The sequence below is a fragment of the Ochotona princeps genome, chromosome 5 (genome assembly GCF_030435755.1).
Source record: "Ochotona princeps isolate mOchPri1 chromosome 5, mOchPri1.hap1, whole genome shotgun sequence".
Lineage (NCBI taxonomy): Eukaryota > Metazoa > Chordata > Mammalia > Lagomorpha > Ochotonidae > Ochotona > Ochotona princeps.
The window spans coordinates 73,376,206-73,397,216 of NC_080836.1; the positions used below are offsets into that span (position 1 = coordinate 73,376,206).

The window sequence follows — 21,011 nt, forward strand, 5'->3', positions numbered from 1 at the left end:
ATTTTCAATTGTATGGGGAAAGAGTCCATTAATTTTGACTGTGGGAATTATGTGATGTAAATCTCAGAGGACTCTGACCGCCAGATTTGCTGCCCAGAGCAGAAAGCCAGTCTGCAATAAGAAGGACTGGTGAGACAAGCATACTTTCTGCAGATTGTTAGTGTTCCACCATTAGATTTTTATGTTTCTTGAGCTAATCTAAGCTGGGGATCTATTACTTAAAAAAATATTGCTGACCGCTTAGACTGTTGCCACAAGAAACGTTTTATCACAGGCTGGCAGGCTGTTGGCATCAATGTAATGCTGAGGTTTATGAGAAACGTGAACTTGTGCCAGTCAAAACCAGTGATTTGAAGACTATCTGACAGTATGGAGTGATCCTCAGTATCAGTCAAGAAGCCTCAAGATGAAGTTGACTCCTTTTGGTAGTCAGGGCAGTTGTACTAGCATTCATAGATACTTTATTACGAATGTTATGATCTGTGTCTCCTAGCTGAGCAAATAGGTCCCTTCTCAAACCTGAATCAAGAGAGCTTCGAGACACTATATACAATTGGTACTGTCTATTGGTAACGTAACAGTGTTAAAAGTATGTGTTTGCAATCCTTTCATCTACCAGTAGCCTCTTTTTGTTGTGTGATTTTCTTAGGTATTTAAGAAAGTGAACTGTAAAGTTTTAACTTTGTGTCCTATCTTAGACTTTTCTAGCCTGTTATCAGTACTCTGCTAGTGATCAACTAAAGTATTTCATAAACTACTCTGTACTGAAGAGGAATCATCAGTAATGACCTATTTTTGTTACCATTTTAGTTAGAAATTATATTTTAGTTCACTGGAGTGGAGTAATAATTGGTTTAAAAGAAGAGAGATTCTGTGTGTGTGTGTGTGTGCATGTGTGTGTGTAAGTAGTATCCAAGTGCCATCAGTAAAACTATTACATTTATTGATACTGGAATTCTCCTCTTTATGGGTAGCACAACATAGAGCATAATCAGTGTTGGTATATTTACTGTTGCTATTGCATTTTGCCTCATGTAAGTGCAGTGGTGTAAACCCTGCACTATTATTCTTGTATAGATGAGTCATAGCTCTCATATCATTTTTAGAGACCTTCTGTGTGCTGGATACTGCAGGCATGATCACATTTTATCTTATTAAATGCAATCTTCAGAGTAATGTAATAAAATATTATTTCCTTCATTTATAACATGAAAAACAAAGCACAGAGGAATTAAGCAGCATAGTTAAGGTCATATGCCTAATAGGAGACAGTACTCAGGTCTGCTGACTGAAATTTCTTTTGTCTGCCACATAATCTACAAAGATTGGTTTTCTGTACCATTCAGATAAGCTTGAAGCCATCTACCGATGCTGCTTTTTTCGTACTGGACTTCTTGCCTGTGTCAGTTAACCTTGCTAACCTTCCTTTAGGTAGGCAGTGGGCAGTGGCTTCTATGGTAATCTCAAGAGAATAAAAACCTCCTAGTTGTTCACCATGGGTCATGCTTTCATTCAGCTCTGGCACAGACTTGGTGTCAGGAACAAACAGCACAGGTCACTTGTCTGTTTTTTGTCCTCTCAATAACTGGGAATTGCAGTTGGCCTTACAGACCTGTGGGTTCTCCGTCTGCAGACTCAGCTGACCATGGATTGAACATATTTGAAACAAGGAGACTAATAAAAACATAGCTTCAGTATTGAATCTGTACAGACCTTTTTCTTTGCTTCTTTCCTGAGCTTTGGATGTAACACCTATTTACATAATATTTGCATTGTATTTGATAAAAATAACATAGAGATCCTTTAGAGGAAATGGCATAGATTATAAACAAATTCTACTTCATTTCACATAAAAAAATTTGAGCACCTGTGAATTTTGGTGTCCAGACTGGGTAATCAGTAGATTAAAATTCTTCTATAAAATTAAGTTAGAGCTATTAGGATCAAAATTTTGTTATCTTTTCTCAGTGCTTTAAACAGTTTTTTATGTACTTCAGAATTGGCTTTAAAAATGTGTTAGTTTTTGGGCCCGGCGGCGTGGCCTAGCGGCTAAAGTCCTTGCCTTGAAAGCCCCGGGATCCCATATGGGCGCCGGTTCTAATCCCGGCAGCTCCACTTCCCATCCAGCTCCCTGCTTGTGGCCTGGGAAAGCAGTTGAGGACGGCCCAATGCATTGGGACACTGCACCCGCATGGGAGACCCGGAAGAGGTTCCAGGTTCCCGGATCGGCGCGCACTGACCGTTGCGGCTCACTTGGGGAGTGAATCATCGGATGGAAGATCTTCCTCTCTGTCTCTCCTTCTCTGTGTATATCTGGCTGTAATAAAAAATGAATAAATCTTAAAAAAAGTGCTAGTTTTTGCTGTCTTCCTAAGTAGAAATCAATGCCACAGTGAAATAAATATGCATGAATCTTTATTGGTCCACAATCTGAAATTTCAACACATTTCCGTCATGGGATAAAGCTGGAACAATTTTGCTCTGTGTACATGGTTTTCACTTTCTTTTCTGCTTTGTCTATCACCCGTCATATATTGTTAAAGCTAAAACCTTATCATTTGTGTGGATGGATATTTTGAAGCAAAGGCTTGTAAGAGACATTATAGGGACCATTGAACTTGAACTGTCAGTGAAAAGATATGTTTTGCTCTATAGCTATTTAAGTAGAGGTCCTTGATCCTCCTTTCTCTTGGCTTTAGGATGAAACAACCAAGTGAAATAATCTAAAAGTTTTATTTCAACTTAAAAACTGTGATTTTCTAATGCCAAATGGATAGGAAAGTTGCTTTATGGGATCTGATCACAAAACTTTTTGGAAATTGAAGAAAACTGACCACACAGTGTGTTTGCTGCTCTAGGGCAGAAATTAAAGGCAGGAAGTCCAAGAGAGACTAAGCTTAGTTTGTCAGGTGGTTTGCCTCTCATTGCCTTCCAACTGGTAAGGAGTGACTGTGGTCTGGGTTGTGCCTTATTATCTTGATTTCCTTCCTGAGCAAACATCATGGTGGGTATCAAGAACTGTGTGGTAGCTTACAATAATGTGGTGGCATCATGTAATGTGTGTGTACTTGAGAATGGATGTTTCAGGAGTGCTTATTTGCTGAAGTGGATTATATTCAGAAAGGAGCAGCTTTGTAAGTGATTGGCCACTACAAAATTTTATGACTTTTATGTGCAAACTCATTAATTAATATTAAAGAATGTTTGGAGGCATTTTTTTGATACACCCTATTGATAGCCATCTTTTATCTGTCTTTTACATGCCAGTGATGGAAGGACCTCTGATAGAACCCAGGAACTAGCAATGGGTGATAACGATCATTTATTTTAACTCAGCAGTTCCAAAGTGTTGAAAGGGGGATATTCTGGATATTCACTTTGAGGAGAAACATTTGAGAAATATGTAAAAATGTTGAGGACAGTATGGAGAGAATTACCATGTTGGAACTAGGAACATATTTTTATTCCAATGGGGGTAATATATACTCATTTTCTAGACAGTATATATGTAAATTAGTGTCAGAGTGTTTCACATGTTAGAAATAGGTGTTACATCCATTAATTTTTTTCCTTCTTGTTCAATTATCCATGATGTTATGTTAGACATTTCTTTCTACTCTTCTGAATTATTGTAGAAATCTCCTACCTCTTCTATCCCTCATTCTTTTCCAAATATGACTTTGCCTGAGTCTCACCAGATAGTTTAGGTCAAAGCCTTCAATGGCTTCCTACTGTCTAGGAGATAAAACCTACATGTTGCAGCTTGTGGTGAAGATTCTTGACAGATTGGTGAGATTCCTCCTGAACTATCCAGCCAGAACTAAACCTTTAGTCTAGTTGACTACTTGCTTAACTTGTTTATTCTATGTTCTGCCTTTTGCTGGCATTTGCTTGTGTCATATCTTTATATATTGCTCTCCTCTCATTTTATAATGAAGTCAAACTCCACTGTTTAGACCTTCTCAAGAGCTCTTAATTCCATTCATTCTGTCAAGTTAACTTCTTTTCAGAGTAAAATGTTTCTTTTTCTAATTCTGTTAGAATACTGAAATTCTCTTGAAGAATTATGATTGCTCATTTTTGTTATAGCTTCATTTATTGTTTTAAAAAGATTTATTTGTGTATTTGAAAGTCAAAGTTACAGAGAGAGGGAGAGAGAATGAGAGATCTCTTATCCACTGGTTCACTCCTCAGGTGGCCAAGCCAAAGCCGGGAACTAGAAGTTTCACTCAGGCCTTGCACATGGATGGCAGCATCCCAAGTGTTTGGTCCATCTAATGCTTCTTTTCCTAGGCTATTATCAGGAGCTGGATTGGAAAAGGAGTGGCCAGGCTGCAACTGACACCCATATGGGATGCCAGTGTCCCACATGACTGCTTTAATCATTACGCTACAGTATTTTTGGGGGGAAGTCAGGACCATGATTCTTTTATGGGGGTTTGCTTTTGCTTTTCTTTGAACAGCACTGTCTGGTACAGGGTTGGCCTTTATATCTGTGAGTTGAATGAGCTAGTGGATAAAAAAGGTTTTGATAGAAATTACCCTCCTGTAGCTAGTTTGTTTTAACTTCTTTCTTTGGTCTATTAGTATGTCTTTGATGTTAAGTTGGGAGTTTTGTGTGATGTGTTATATTTGCATGTTAGCTTTCTCTCAGTTGTAATCAGTGATAGTCTAGTCCTGGTTTTAGTTAGGTCGCTGATCCCTCGCATAGTCTCAGACCTCAACAGGGAACACCCACAGTTGACCCATCCATCTCTGTTCAACCAAAATGATTACTCTCTTCTTTCAAAGAGCTCTTCATTGTTCAAGCTGTAAATGGCAGAATGATACTTTTTATTTCAGAAAAACCTTATTTTGCCCATATGTTTATTTTATTAGGCATATTCTGGCTGTCCTAAGTCAAATTCTCTGCTGCCATTCTGTTATTTTTATTTTTCTGTTCAGTTCTTTAATTTTGTCACTTAAGATCCTTAAAATATTCCCCATATTTTAAGTTGTCCTGAGACAAATCTGCTGTTAAAAGACGATTCTTGGACCCAGTGCAATGGCTCACTGGCTAAATCCTCGTCTTGCATGTGCCAGTATCCTATATAGGCACTGGTTCACTTCCCAGCTGCTTTACTTCCAATCCAGCTCTTGCTTATGGACTGGGAAAGCAGTAGAGGATGGCCCAAGGTCTTGGGACCCTACATCCATGTAGGAGACCTGGAAAAAGATCCTGGCTTCTTGCTTTGGATTGGCTTGGCTCTGGCTGTTGTGGCCATCTGGGGAGTGGGCCAGCAAATGAAATATCTTTCTCTCTGTCTCTCCTCTTTATAAATTTATCTTTCCAATGAATATAAATAAATGTATACATGTTTTTTTAAAAGCAGCTCTTAACCTTTTCCAGTTCAAATGCAGAGTGATTCCAAATTTATGTGCAGATATAAATGATAAAATCTCATCATATTTCTGACCATTCCCCAAATTTCTCTCACATGTGTTTGCTTTACTGTCTTTTAACTTTTTATTTATGTAGTTTCAGTTTATTAACTGATAAAAACTCCCTAGTTAGGTGTTTGGTACAATAAAAGGTTGAAAGATGAACGAATTAGATTGTTTGAAGTGTGGCAGGAAGAGACTTCTGTGTATTCACTCTATTTCTAGCCTCCTTTAGTCATTATTATATATATTTCTTGAGATTTTAATGAGAATTTATTAGTGAAAGAGTGTTGGATCAGAGCCATTGTTAGTGTGAAAATTTTAATTCAACACACACTTATGTTTGAATGTCATTCATAGAAAATTAGTTAGTGGATGAGAAACTGGTACATAAATAAAACAGCCTGCACTATTATGGAAATATAAAGAGAAGAAGATCAATAGTTTTCAGAAAAACCACACTTCTCATGTGCATTTACACTACTTGGTACTATGAATGTTATGTGGCATAGTCAATAGATGTAGCATTCAGGTTAATCAAATGTTCTAATCTCCAGATAGTTACCATGGAGATTTTACACAAATTACCAAATTTCAAAGAATTTGTTTAAAATGAAACACATAGTTTCTAACCACAGATCTTTGTCTTATGAAGTATTTTAACATGTTGATGTACTGCTGTGACTGTCCCTATAAATGTAGAAAAAATGTTTGAGAACATCCATGAGAGGAGAGTTTAGCAATCTTAACTACTGTTTACTAGATGATGATTATGTGTGGGTATTCACACCTGCTATTCACTTCTCACATCATTGTCCTGTGTATTGTGAGGTGTGTTCTGTCTTTTTTAAAATTTATTTTTAATTAATATTTAGCATTATGTGACAGTTTCATAGGCTTTGGGAATCCCCCTCCCCCTCCCCTCCCCCCTGGTGGTGTGTTCTGTCTTAAGCACAGTGGCTATGTAACCTACCCAAGATCACTCACACAATACTAGTCCATGGAACTGTACTTCCAAATCAGGAATTTAATGTTAGAATCTGTGTGCTTAATTGCCAATCCATATTGCCTCTTCATAACACCAGTGTTCTTCAAGTTTGGTATGCATGCAAATGGTCTTGGAGTAGTGCCACACACTGCAGATTATGAGCTTCAGATTCAGAGTTGGATCCATGATCATGGAGCTAGGCCCAGAAGTCTGCAAATAAACACACATCCGCATGATTTTGTCCTCTTGCAACAACCCTCTGAGAAGTATTGTGTTGCATGGGCTGTCTGTTTTTATTTTATTTAATTTATTCAAAAGGCAGTGGTGGGAGAGATCTCCTGCCTGCTAGTTTGCTTCCCTAATGCTCACTACAGCTGGGGCTGGGACAACCAGAAGCCAGGCAACTGTTGGCTTTTCTTTGGCTCACTCAGAATTACCCCACCTAGGATGTTATGAAATTTCAATTACTGGCTGTTGCTAACAGATTCTCCATGGAGACTTGCGTTTTTGGCTTCTTGAGAAAGAAAACTGGTGATCTGGTAACACTGTCTGGCATAGTGTAGCTAAGTTACAGTTGCCACCTGCAGTAGTGGTTTGCAGCTTCCAAAATCCTCATGTCACTCTGTATATCACTCACTTGATGCATTGTTTTTATGGAGTTTATATAAACACTTGAGTTTTTAACACTTGATTTCCTAGCTACTCAACATCTATGTTAGCTGCACCTCTGGAATTAAAAATGACAAAAAATTTCTTGGTACTTTAAACTGTTTTCTTTCTCTTTTTTTTTAAATTTGGCCTGGTTCATCTTGATTATTTTTTAAAAAATATTTATTTTTATTGGAAAGGCAGATTTACAGAGAGAAGGAGAGATGGATCTTACATCTGCTAATTTACTCCCTAGACGGCTACAATGACCAGAGACAAGCTGATCTGGAGCTAGCAGCCAGGAGCTTCTCCTAGATCTCCCATGTGGACATAGTGTTCCAAGGCTTTGAGTGATACTCTTGCTTTCCCAGGTTGGAAGTAGGGAGCTGGATGGGAAGTGGAGCAGCTGGGAAGTGAACCGGTTCCCATATGGAATGCCAATGCCTGCAGGCAGAGGATTAGGCAATGAAACCATTGTGCCAGCCCCTAAAATGTTCTTTTAATTTTTATTTGTGTTTTATTTGAAGTAGAGAAAAGATGGGAGGGAGTGGGGAGAGAGAGAGAAAGAAGAAAATAGAGAGGGAGAGAGAGAAACTTAGAGAAAAAGAATTTTTTGGCTTGATGTTTCACTCCCCAAATCCATAAAAGCTTGTAATAGCCAGCCAGGTCCAGGCCAGGCCAGGCCAAAGCCAGGAACCTCATCTCAATCCAAGTATCCTACATGGGGATTAGGAATTTAAGCAAGCACTTGAGCCATCATCTGCTGTTTGCCAGGGTGTGTGCTGGCAGAAATCTGGATGTAAAACAGAGCCAAAACTTGAATCAGGCACAGCGATATTGGATGGGTTGTTCATGCGGCATCCTAATTGCTCAACTGAGCATTTACCTCCATTCCTTTTAGAAATTATTTATTTGAGCAATAAGGAAACAGAATTAAATTGCTTTCATCTACTGGAACCCCCCCCCCCCCAATACTGACAGTGGTCACGGCTGGGCTGGTGCTAAAGCTAGCATCAGGGAATTCAATCAACATCTTCCACATGGGTACCAGGAATCCAATTCCTTGAGCCATATCACTGCATCCCAGAATGTTCATTGGCATGAAGCTGGACTCAGGAGCTGGAGCCAAGAATCAAACTCAGGCACGCTTGGGCCCAGTATTGTAGTGCAGTGAGTTAAGCTGCTACTTTTTCATATCAGATGGGTGGTTTAAATTCCCTGCTAATGTGTCTGCCTGCCTGCCTGTCTTTTTCCCTTCCTTTCTTCCTTCCTTCCTTCCTTCCTTTCTTCCTTCCTTCCTTCCTTCTTTCCTTCCTTCTTTTAGATGTTTGAGATAGCTTTTTTTTATTTTAGAGTTTTATTTATTTTTTATTGAAAAGGCAGATATACAGAGAGAAGGAGCTACAGAGAAAAAGATCTTTCATCCACTGATTCACTCCCAGGTGGCTGCAATAGCTGGAGTTAAGCCAACCCAAAAAAAGGAGCCAGAAGTCTCCTCCAGGTCTCCCATGCAGGTGCAGGGTCCCAAAGTCTTGGGTCATCCTACACTGCTTTCCCAGGCCACAGAGGGAGCTGGATGGGAAGTAGAGCAGCCAGGACACTAATTAGCCCTCATATGGAATCCTGGGCATGTAAGGTGATAACTTTAGCCACCAGGCTATCACACCGCGCCTGGGATGGCATATTTTTAAAATTAACATTACTGTCCTTTTTTCTTTAGTGGAATATACTTAGCAAATATCTTATACTTCCTGAGCTGTCTTTTGTAGTAAATTTACTAAGTTACTGACTATAGTTTTTGGAATTTTTTTTTAATTGACAAAACTTTTTGGGGAGAATCTTAAGCCACAGTGTGCCTTTGGGATAATGTTTTTTTTTTTTTTTCTATCTGATATTTTTTTCTTTTAATTATTTATTATTTTTACTTCATTAATTACATTGTATTATGTGACACAGTTACATAGGTACTTGGGTTCTCCCCACCCCTCCCCAAACCCTCCCACCATGGTGGATTCCTCCACCTTGTTACATAACCACAGCTCAAGTTCAGTTGAGATTCCCCCACTGCAAGCGTATACCAAACATAGAGTCCAGCATCTTATTGTCCAGTCAAGTTCAACGGCTTCTTAGGTACACCCTCTCTGGTCTGAAGACAGAGCCAGCAGAGTATCATCCCAGTCAATTGAAAGCTCCAACATACCATCAGCAAAAATTTACATCATTATGGAATTAATTGACATAGTAATGAGTAACCAATATGTTAAAAGTAAATGCGAGTTCCCAGCCACCTTCTGTGACCACCTCACCTACACTTCAATTTTAGTTTATACACAACATATAACATTCATAACATAACATGTTATACATGCCATCATATCATCTTAAATTAAGGCAAACATGTGGTATTTAACCTTTTGGGATTGGCTCATTTCCCTTAGCATTATGGTTTCCAGTTTGGCCCATTTGGCCACAAAGAACTGCATTTTGTTTTTTTTTAATAGCTGAGTAGTATTCCATGGAGTAGATGAACCATAGCTTTCTTATCCAATCCTCTGTTGATGGGCATTTTGTCCGCTTCCATGTTTTTGCAATTACTGATTGTGCTGCTATGAGCATAGGAGTGCATGTTGGTTTCTCATAAAACAATTGTTCTGGATATATTCCTAGGAGTGCTATTGCTGGATCATACGGTATGTTGAATTTGAGTTGTTTGAATGTTCTCCATACTGATTTCCATAGAGGCTGTACCAGCCTGCAGCCCCACCAGCAGAGGAGTAGGGTTCACTTTTCCCCGCAACCTCGCCTACAAGTGTTGTTGGTGCTTTTATTCATGTGGGCCAGTCTTACTGGCGTTAGGTGGTACCTCATTGATGTTTTACTTTGGATTTCCCTTATTGCCAGGGAACGTGAGCATTTTTTCATATGTTTATTTGCCATTTGGGCTTGTTCCTTTGTGAAGTGTTTGCCCATTTCCCGTGCCCATTTCTTGAGTGGCTTGTTTGTTTTGACATTTTGGTTGTTTTGTAGCTCTTTGTATATTCTGGAGATCAGCCCTCTATCACCTATGTCGTGTGCGAAGATCTTCTCCCATTCTGTGGGTTGCCTTTTTACTTTGTTGATTGTTTCTCTAGCTGTACAGAAGCTTCTTAGTTTGATGAGGTCCCAATTGTTTATTTTGGTCTTGATTTCTACTGCTTTTGGAGTCTTTTTTAGGAAGTGAGGGCCTACCCCTAAGTGTTGCAGTGTGTTTCCAACATTTTCTTCCAAAAGTTTGAAGGTTTCTGGATGTAGGTTTAGATCTGTTATCCATTTAGATCTGATCTTATTGTATGGTGAGAGATGTGGAAGATCAATGTGTATGGTGAGAGAGAGGAAGATCAATGGAGCAGAATAGAAACACCAGAAGGGAACCCACACAGATACAGCCAAATAATCTTTGACAAAAAGACAAACGACAATCCAGGCAAATGGGAAGGTCGGTTCAATAAATGCTGTTGGGACAACTGGTTAATAGCCTGGGATAATGTTTTGTAAAGCTAGTGCTTATCAGTTTTTATTTTATACTGTTCCTAAGAGTAAACAACATGGTAGCTCAGATCTGAGGTCTCCCCTAATATCCTCAAGATTGGGACATAGTTAAAAGGAAATATCAAAATATTAAAGTTGTGGTTTAAAAGCAGAGGGGGGAATTCACTACTTCTGTGAATGTATTAATTTGGCTTTATTCACGTTAAATTTTCTTCAGATTTTTGCCTTCTGGTGAGCACCAGCTGTGCGCTGCTGGAGGCCGCTTGTAGGCCCAACACAGATGCCTTTGGTTCGATGGAGGGACTGAGCCACCCAAAAGTAGAGAGGTCCTGAGCACTTGCTAACTATGGGAAGAGGGCTTACTTGTGTTTTCCCAGAAACTGAGCAAGAGCCTGTGTAGGTGCCTGCTCGTAACGTAAAGCCCTGGGCCCCATCCACTGGAGGATGCCCCTCCAGGAATATTGTTTATTTTTTTTAAGATTTATTTATTTTTATTACAAAGTCAGACATACAGAGAGGAGACACAGATAGGAAGATCTTCCGTCCAATGATTCACTCCCCAAGGGGCCGCAACAGCTGGAGCTGTGCCAATCCGGAGCCAGGAGCTTCTTCGGGGTCTCCACGCGGGTGCAGGGTCCCAAAGCTTTGGGCCATCCTCGACTGCTTTCCCAGACCACAAGCAGGGAGCTGGATGGGAAGTGGAGCTGGCGGGATTAGAACTGGCGCCCATATGGGATCCCGGGGTGCGTGCAAGGCGAGGACCTTAACCACTACGCCATCACACCAGGCCCCAGGAATATTGTTTTTTTTTTTTTTTTATTTATTTTATTTTATTTTATTTTTTTAATTTATTATTTAACTTCAGTAATTACATTGTATTATGTGACACAATTACATAGATACTTGGGTTCTCCCCACCCTTCCCCAAACCCTCCCCCCATGGTGGATTCCTCCACCTTGTTGCATAACCACAGCTCAAGTTCAGTTGAGATTCCCCCATTGCAAGCGTATACCAAACATAGAGGGAAATGAGCCAATCACAAAAGGTTAAATACCACATGTTTGCCTTAATTTAAGATGATATGATGTTATGTATAACATGTTATGTTTTGAATGTTATATGTTGTGTATAAACTAAAATTGAAGTATAGGTGAGGTGGTCACAGAAGGTGACTGGGAACTCGCATTTACTTTTAACATATTGGTTACTCATTACTATGTCAATTAATTCCATAATGATGTAAATTTTTGCTGATGGTATGTTGGAGCTTTCAATTGACTGGGAGGAATATTGTTTATTATGCCATTCTGTTAGAAACTATAGTCCTATTTGGCTCAGAGACAAAATAAGCTTTGGTTCCAGGGCTGTAGCAAGTTAACATCTTTTTCCTGGAACTGGATAATAGACTCCTGTTAGAAATGGTTTTCAAAATGCAGCTTTGGACCTCAGGGGGAGATTTTTGATCTTCAAGCATAGGTGATAATGGTGCTTTCATGGTGCAACAAAGACTAAGGTATTTACTGCCCCTTCTTACAGGTAAAATGTGGGATGTAATAAGAAGTACATTGTGTTTTAGAAAAATAAAGAAATGGACTGGGAAGAAATCTATATTCATTTGAAGTACTCTTTCTAATTAGACACACGAATAATTTGTATTGGAATAGGAGTGATAAAACTGTACTTTGAATTTATATGGCATAGTAAAGTTTATGAGAGAAAAATGTGTTTTAAAACATTGTGTCCTCATAATACTTTACAGATGTTGTCCATAACCTCTATCTTCAATCTTGTATTTTTCCCTTTAATCATATATAAATGCAAGAGGAAAGATGATTCATGTATTGATGAATTGTTAGAGTGCCCAGTTACCTGATGAATCCCAGTTACCATGTGTAGTAAATGATTTGTCTGTGTGACCCCTTGAATACCAACAAGTGAATTAATCATGATGGTGTTATATTCTTATCAATAAAATATTTTTAATGCCTAAAATTTCTGTGTACATAAATTTAAAATCTCTCATCTACATATCTGCAGAAGTATTTTCTCTTGCTCTCAGCACCAGGAAACAGTCTAAGCTCCATAAAAAGTTGTCTTCATACTTTTTTTTGATTTGTCTGTTATGTAAAAGGCATGACATATTTCATAACTCAAATGGAATCTACAGCCCATTCTTCCTTATCAAAGATTGATTTATTTATTTGAAAGGCAGAGTTATAGAGAAAGGGCGAGGAGAGAAGCACAGAGAGCCTCCCATCTGCTGGTTCACTCCCCTGATGGCAGAAATAGTGCCAGCCCCTCACAAAATGCTGATCACCTGAATATTATTTCATAACATCCGTGCACAAAATAACTTAGTCTAATAGTTAGCATACTGACAATAAAACAGTCTGTCTTCGTATATTATTCTATTTCTGAAAATGTTTTGGTTTTCTATAAGTCTCTCAAAATGTTACAAAATACAAAACAAGATATGTTTTGGAGGAAATCCTGTGAATTATCATTAGAAAACAAAATTATGATTTCCCTTGGACTTTTTTTTTTTTTGTTAAAAACCTTTTAGCCTTCCCACAGCATGTGTATAAGACTCCTTGTGACATATGGTGCCCTGGTTTCCAAATGGACATAATTGCATTTGTAGTTTAGAGGCAAATACAAAGACAAGTTCTGAAAGCAGCCTTAAAAGAAAGTGCCCTTTGCTTTGACATAGCAACATCAAAAACAAGTGGGATGTACAATCAGAGCTATATGAGTTTTATGAAAACCACTTTCTGTTCACAGTGTTTATGTTAGATCACACCCATGATCTTGTAGCATTACAGTCACAAAATAACATTAGTACATTAGTGAGTTAACATTATCCAACAAGAGGTGTATCATCAAATATTAAGAAAATCTGGAAGACAAAGCAGTAGAGGTAACATGAAGATTTAAACATTTAGTTTGTAAGGCTTAATGAAATAACAGCCAATTTCAATTTCCTCAAAGGCTTGTGAGCTTTTTCGAAGAGTTGTCGGGACGTGCAGAGCAAAATGGAAAACAGGATTTAAAAACAAGGTCAATGGGCCCGGCGGTGTGGCCTAGTGGCTAAAGTCCTCGCCTTGAATGTGCCAGGATCCCAATATGGGCACTGATTCTAATCCCAGCAGCTCCACTTCCCATCCAGCTTCCTGCTTGTGGCCTGGGAAAGCAGTTGAGCATGGCCCAAAGCCTTGGGACCCTGCACCTGTGTGGGAGACCCGAAAGAGGTTCCTGGTTTCCGGCTTCGGATTGGCACAGCACTGGCTGTTGCGGTCACTTGGGGAGTGAATCATCGGAGGGAACATTTTCCTCTCTGTTTCTCCTTCTCTCTGTATATCTGACTTTGTAATAAAATAAAGAAATCTTAAAAAAAAAATGAAAACAAGGCCAAGACTGTTAAAGGACTTATGAATAGCTTTCATTTTTTTTTCAATGAAAATTCCGTGAGTGTGGTTTTATTATGTTCGTGCAAATTAGCATCAAATAGTAATGAACACACAGCCTGATTCTTCCTACTAAGTTCTGGAGCTTTAATCTAGTGCAATGGCACCTTTATATGCAAATAATTGCACATTATCATAAACTTTGTGCCACTGGAAACCTTTCAGGTATGGCAAGCACTTGATTATAATTAGATTTCCAAGTCTGAGTGCTGAAAAAATGCATTTTTTTTTCAGAGGGGGAGAAATGTGTTTGCAGAAGACATAGTGTTACAGACTGCTATTAGTTTGGCATATGGAGAGTTAGAAAGGGTTTTCTAAGCAATAAAGACACCTTTGATGGAATTTAACTTTAAAATTAAATACTTGTACTTTCAAAGTTTGAAATTCAAATAAAAATATGTCAGTATTAAAGGACTGGGCCATATGATCCTATGTATTCTCTACCAACTTATTCCAACTGCTTCAGTCTTGCCTCCTTGCAGTCAAGGGCAAATGCGCCCTAACACCATCACATCCCATGTTCCCTGGCTGACCATCCTGAGAACTTGGCCTTTGTTCAGCCAGTTCCTAGGTCAATCCATTTCGAACTGGTTGGAATTGAGGCTTTTGTGTTTTCAATCAATAGATAAGGATTCTACAAAACATGACAGTGAGGAAAATTCTCTAGCCCTGTAAAACACCAGCAATATGGAATATCCTCTCTCTACCTGGGAGGAAAAAATTCTTTGCAATATGCAGTTTGAAACAATAGTGCAATATAAGGCAAAAAGATAAATTGATGCTCTTGATGCATATGAGTTTAGTTTTTGGCTTTGTCATTAGTATTTGTTATAGATGTTCAGCTGAAAATGCAATGTCATAACATCAAGGGATGCAAGAGCACCTTGGGATTTCTGATTCCCTTCTTGAGTACAGAGTGGGCTGCATTACACAACACTTCCTTAGTCTTTTAAACTATCATTCTTTCATTCTAATGCTTGAATAAAATAACATTTTCTTTAGTCTAAAGTGAGCTTTTTAGGTAAAAATCATCACAGTCACTGTCTGTTACATGAAAGCCGACATGATAGTAATCTGGAAGGAAAACTGGGAACAATATTCTTGTATTTTAACTTGGAAATGTTTTTGTCTGTTAATTATCAAAAAATCTTATGTTTTAGAGCTGTATTCAGCATCATTTTAATATTCTTATGTGTCTTACAACTACTAGGGGAAGGAGGCCTCTGAGGACTGTGGACACATCTGTATCCAGGCAGGGATGCCTGTACTCCATCCATCTGTCCACTGCTGAGCTAATAATATTATTGGGAGAAATTGCTTCTGAGACAGCATTGTGTTGTGGCTTTATAGGATTCATGAGCTACTGACTGTTTTCCTCAGGAACCCAGCTGTTCACTGGTCTTCCAGGGTCAGAATTACTGACAATCTGGTTGGAACTTACTTCCAGGTTGACTGACCATGCAGGAGGGTCAGAATTGGCCACTTCTACGGGATTGCAGTGTCTCAGATAGCAACTTGACCCACTTTGCCACAACACGAGCTCCTTCTGACTTTTCTTAATGATTTGACAGTATTTGAGATGTAAGAGATAATCAAAGGCACTATAACTACTTTAATGTGTTATTATATAATTCTTATGATTTTGATTAGCAATTATATTAAGTATTGGATATTGTAATATGTTCTGCATTTTAGAAAGTTATTACTATTTATCTAAAGTGTTCATGATTTAGTAAGCAATAATCTCAATTATATAACATTTTGCTTTTATATGAAGAGTTTGACGACATAACTTTATTGATGAGAAATTCTATAGGCTATTATGAGTATTAAATGTCCTTTCACTCAAATGATAGAGAGACTATTTTGTAACAATGATAACTCAGAAGACTTTTAGCTGCAAATCTTTATTATTCTTTTCTGGTGTGTAGTAGTTACTACCATTTCTAGGGTTAATAGAAAACTGTTGGTCTTTTGCTGTGTGGACTATAATTAGTGGAATAAATGTATTTGATGAGAAGCACTATATATCATTTTGTATATATAATATGCTCCCTTTGATAATTAACAGAATAGAATGTGTCTTATGCACTATACATCAAATAAGTAGACTTTACAAGTCATAGTAGTCTGCTTCTGGTTTACATTACAGAACCCACTCACCTTTGGCAGGCCTGGAGGAGTGAACGGAATATTCTGAGGAAGCTGGTGTCTACTATTCCTTAAGATACTTTAACCACAGTATGATAAATAAAATATTTTAAGATCTAGCTATCACTACCCAAATGTCCAGAGAAGCCTGCAAGGGCAAAGAGAAAGTTTCTCAGCAGAGCCGTCTCTCAAGTAACAGAGCAGGGCACTTCTTGGGAAACTGAAATTCCTTCTGATCCTATGCTGCACATTTCACTTCATTTCTTGTTCCAATGGGGGTTTTCCAGAACATAGTGTATGTGTTAATCACTGCGTAATCCTTCTTCCCTCACCTCCCCACTGCACATGGGCCACTTTCCTGAGATCTCTGAGTTGTTTGGCTGATCTGATGGGAAGCTTAGAGACAACTGTTTTATAAAATCACAGTGTTTTAAAAGAAGTGTTTACATAAAATTACTCTCAAAATGCATGTGGGAGCCTACTGTATTTTGTACTGTATGTGTTTTACAGAGTGCAGGAAGTGACAATTTGTGCTCTAAAAGATAGCAGATACCTGGTTTTTCAGTGCTGGCCTCTGTATTAATTAGGTATGAATCATCCTCCAGACAGTTCCAGGCAAGTACTACTTAGGGATGCTTTTCCATGAGTCGAGGGATGACTGCCCTCTCCTGATCACAGTCATCCCCCACTTTTTAAAAGGATTATTTATCTATTTGTTCTTTATTTAAAAGGCAGACTTTGCAGTGAGAGAGAGAGAGAATATTTTCTATCCTCTGGTTCACTCCCCATATGGCTGCAGTGGCTGGAGCTGAGCACATAAGAAGCCAGGAGCTTCTTCTGGATCTTCCATGTGAGTGCAGGAGCCCTAAGACTTGAGCCATCCTCTGCAGCTTCCCAGGTCATAAGCAGGGAGGGAGCTGGATTGGAAGTGGAAAAGTCAGGATATGAACTGACTTCCAAATAGGAAGTGCTGCAGGCAGAGGCCACTGTCCTGTCCTCTCATATATCCTTCTGTCTGTCACTTGCCAAGGGCTTTCATCATCCCTACCCTATGTTGTATCTCCAGCTATCTATCTCTTTAGCTACCTGCTTGCTTTCACATTGCTTGGCTCATTTTTGCTTAATAATGTGGTATTCATTGGTGTTCTGCACCACAGATTTGTGGCTTTCAGCTTTTTGAGCAGATGATTGCCTGGTGATAAAATGATTGCCCCCCCCCCCACCTTTGGCCACATAAGTTGCTTTGGAGAGCTAAATTTGATCAGAAAGGATGTATGTCAGTTTTAGGTAGAAACATTTAATACCCAGTGCTGAACTCCTCGTTTTCCTGTTAACTTTGATACTATCTTTTAAAAAAATATTTATTTATTTTTATTGGAAAGGCAGATATACAGAGAGGAGGAGAGACAAAGAGGAAGATCTTCCATCTGATGATTCACTCCCCAAGCGGCTGCACTGGCCAGAGGTAAGCCAATCTGAAGCCAGGAGCCAGAAGTCTCCTGTAGGTCTCCCACACAGGTGCAGGGTCCCAAGACTTTGGGCCATCCTCTCCTGCCTTCCCAAGCCACAAGCAGGGAACTGGATGGGATGCAGGCCCACCGGGATTAGAACCAGTGCCCGTCTGGGATCCTAGTGTGTGCAAGGTGAGGACTTTAACCACTAGACTACTGCCCCGTGATGCTATCTTGAGATGGAGCCTCAGTCCCTGAGTGACTGCCACACCAGAGCCCCCTGTTGATCTGAAAGTTACAGATATTTTGAACAAGGAGTTTATTTTTGGTATTTTAAGTCACTGATGTCTTGAGATTGTTAGTACACAGCATAACCTAACTTATTCTGAAAGACATACTAGACCTTTTCTTTATAAGATAATTGCTACTTAGCCACATGTGACTCTTGAGCTCTTTGAGTATAGCTATTCAAAGTGTATAAAACATAACATGAACTTTAAGACTTAATATGACAAAAATATATAAACCATATCAGTAATATTATTGAATATTTGTTACATGTTGGAATGATAATAATTTGAATATTTTGTGCTAAATAAAGTATGGTATGAAAATTAATCCACCCATTTGCTTTAACTTGAAAAAGTTACACATGGCTTCCCTATCTTTCTGTTTTATGTACTGCACTGAAATATAAGCTTTTTTGAGGCATGGACTTTGTTGGTTTCATCCTTCTTTCCCTACAGCATCTAAACTGTTAGATGTCTAGGATATGGGATGTGTTAAATAAATGTAAGTTTAATGAGTGAAGTATGTTGCCATTCATGTTAGTTTCCATAAAAAATATGCAGGGGTTGGGTATTATGGTGCAACTGGCTCAGTTGCCACCTGTTTCAGTCCCAGCCACTCTGCGCTTCTAATCCTGCTTCCTAGTGATGCATCCGGCAGGTGGCAGATGATGGTTTAGGTACTTGCCCACCCACTTTGGGAGCCTGGATTGAGCTTCAGGCTTTTGGTTTCAGCTTGCCCCAGCAGAGGAAGATATTTCTTGCTCCCTCTCCCTCCCTAACTCTCCACTTTCCTTGCTGCCCCCATCTCCTTTCCAATTTCCTCTTCATCCTCTCCTGTGGATTCTGGCCTCAGCCTGGCCCACAAAGGAAGATATTGCTCTCCCTCTCCCTTTCCCTCGTCTCGCTGTTTCCCCCTTTCCTCATCCTCCCTCCCTCCTCTCATGAACTCTCCCCTCCCCACTCCTTTCCCTCCCTCTTTCACTACCCCCTCCCCTCTCTTTTCTCCACCCCCTCTGCTTGTCTCCCTCTTTTCTTTCCTCTTCCCCATCCACTCCCTTTGTCACTGATTTTCAAAGAAATAAATCCTATATAAGAAATCCACATCATGAAGTTTATTTGTATTTCTGGATTAACTATTTCTTCTTTTTAGCTGCTTTAGCCAAAAGAATAATAACTCATCTTTTTAAACAGAAAATTGAATGTTACATTTTGCTTATATGAAGGCTGCAAATGTGTGATGCACTGCAGAACTGCAAGGTTTATTCTCATTAAATAGTGACTGTAACCAAATCTTCCACTAGCATTCCTTATGACTGATGTTTTCTTTTCTTTGTAAAAATAACTAAGAAGCCCCTGCTTGTTCAGTCTTATTTGGGACCTTTATTTTCCGATTCTCACCACATATGCTCTTTATTAAATTGCTTTCCCTTTGAATGAGGCCTTATGCTTCAACTCAAAAGGAAGCAAAGAAATGGAACAGCCATGAGCTGCTTTTGCAACATCAGGTGTGGGACCCCACTGGTAAGGAAGCAGTGCTTTCAGTTTCAAGATGAGTGAATCAGAAAGCAAAAATAGGTAGTGAAAGGAGCCCTTGAAAGGAACAACACATTTTTACAAGGTTAAGAATAGAGGAAATGTAGAACACAAGATGCTGGAAGGCATCTAAATACATACTCAGCATCAGTTTTTAGCATGAGGATATGGGAGTCCATGAAAGGATACACTCTAGGCTGTCCCATTGGCTAAGGAGGGGAGAGAGAGAGAGGTGACATAGGGAAGCAGGGAGATATATATTCTTCATCATGTGACTACAGAATTAGCAAGGACTTGGACACAAACTTATAGTATGTTTAATTTGCATTAAGTTACCTATAATGTAAATGTGCATAGAAGGGCATAGAACAGAGATATTTTCAAAATGTGATAGTGATTTCTTTCTGGTGACTGAATTTCAGTTGATTTTAAATTTCTTCATTGAAGATATTCAGTTGTGGTTTCCAAGTCAGCATTTGTCTTAATATATTTAGTAGAATAGTCTGATTTATTACTTTTGCATATTTATGAGTAACATGAAGACAAAGTTTAAGGACCTATCTATAGGTTATCATGCTCAGTGGGTTAATCTCTTGCTTGTGATGCTGGCATCCTATGTTGGAGTGCTGCTGCTCTACTTCTGACTCAGCATTCTGCTAATGTGCCTGGCAAAGCAACAGGCAATAGCCCAAGTACTTGGGCCATCTATATGTAAGGTCTGGAGGGAGTTTCTGATTGATGGCTTCAAAATGGCCCAGCCCTGGATGTTGTCATTTGGGGAATGCAGCAACAGATGGGAGAGCTTAATTTTTCTCTCCCTTCCTCCTCTATCCTTACCTTACTCCTTCTCTCCTCTCATTTCTTTCTGATACTCTTCTGTCTTAAAAAAGCCGTGTGAAAGTTCTCAGAATTATTTGCATTTTATCAAAAGCAACTTATTTTCAGAAACTGTCAAATTATTACAAATATAAAAGGATTAGGAATACATTAAGTTAACACACTTATTTCAAATTTGGGGACTATTTAAATATACTTATTTGTAGGGTTACTAACCTCCTACCCAAGTTAGACAGTAGTTGATTTCCTAAGGGTTAAGGTCATGGAGATACTTTATCTGAAAGTGAACATTGCTTCAGCTAGAAAAATCTTCAGTAAGATTATGGAGGACTTGGGAACTATGCCACGGGAGCACATGCTGAGTAATGTGTTTTTCAGGGAGGCTGCCAGCTTTTGTACAAGAAGGCCAGTATGGAATTTGTTTTATAATCTTTGGAGAAGCTGGAGGTCGAATTTCTTGGAAAATCTTTCCAGGATAAAATTAATATGAAGGCATGTTACCTTGAAACACAAAGCATAATAACACGTGAGAAGAGATCAGGGTGGCTTTCTCTAACCCCAGGGATTATGACTTTTGTTTAGTTCAATTACTGCTATGACTGCCCCATAGAAATCACCTTGCTGGAGTTCTTTTTTTTTTCTTGGAGCTCTGAGCAGTGCCAAAGCAAATGCATTGTCCTTTCTCATCAATTCACTTTT

The 21,011-nt window shown here is 39.0% G+C and overlaps 1 protein-coding gene across 2 annotated transcripts in view; it reads left to right on the forward strand.

Moving 5' to 3' along the window:
- PLCL1 (phospholipase C like 1 (inactive)) overlaps positions 1 to 21,011 on the forward strand; it is a 314,972-nt gene that overhangs the window by 134,033 nt on the left and 159,928 nt on the right. The gene's annotated exons all lie outside the window — the stretch shown is intronic.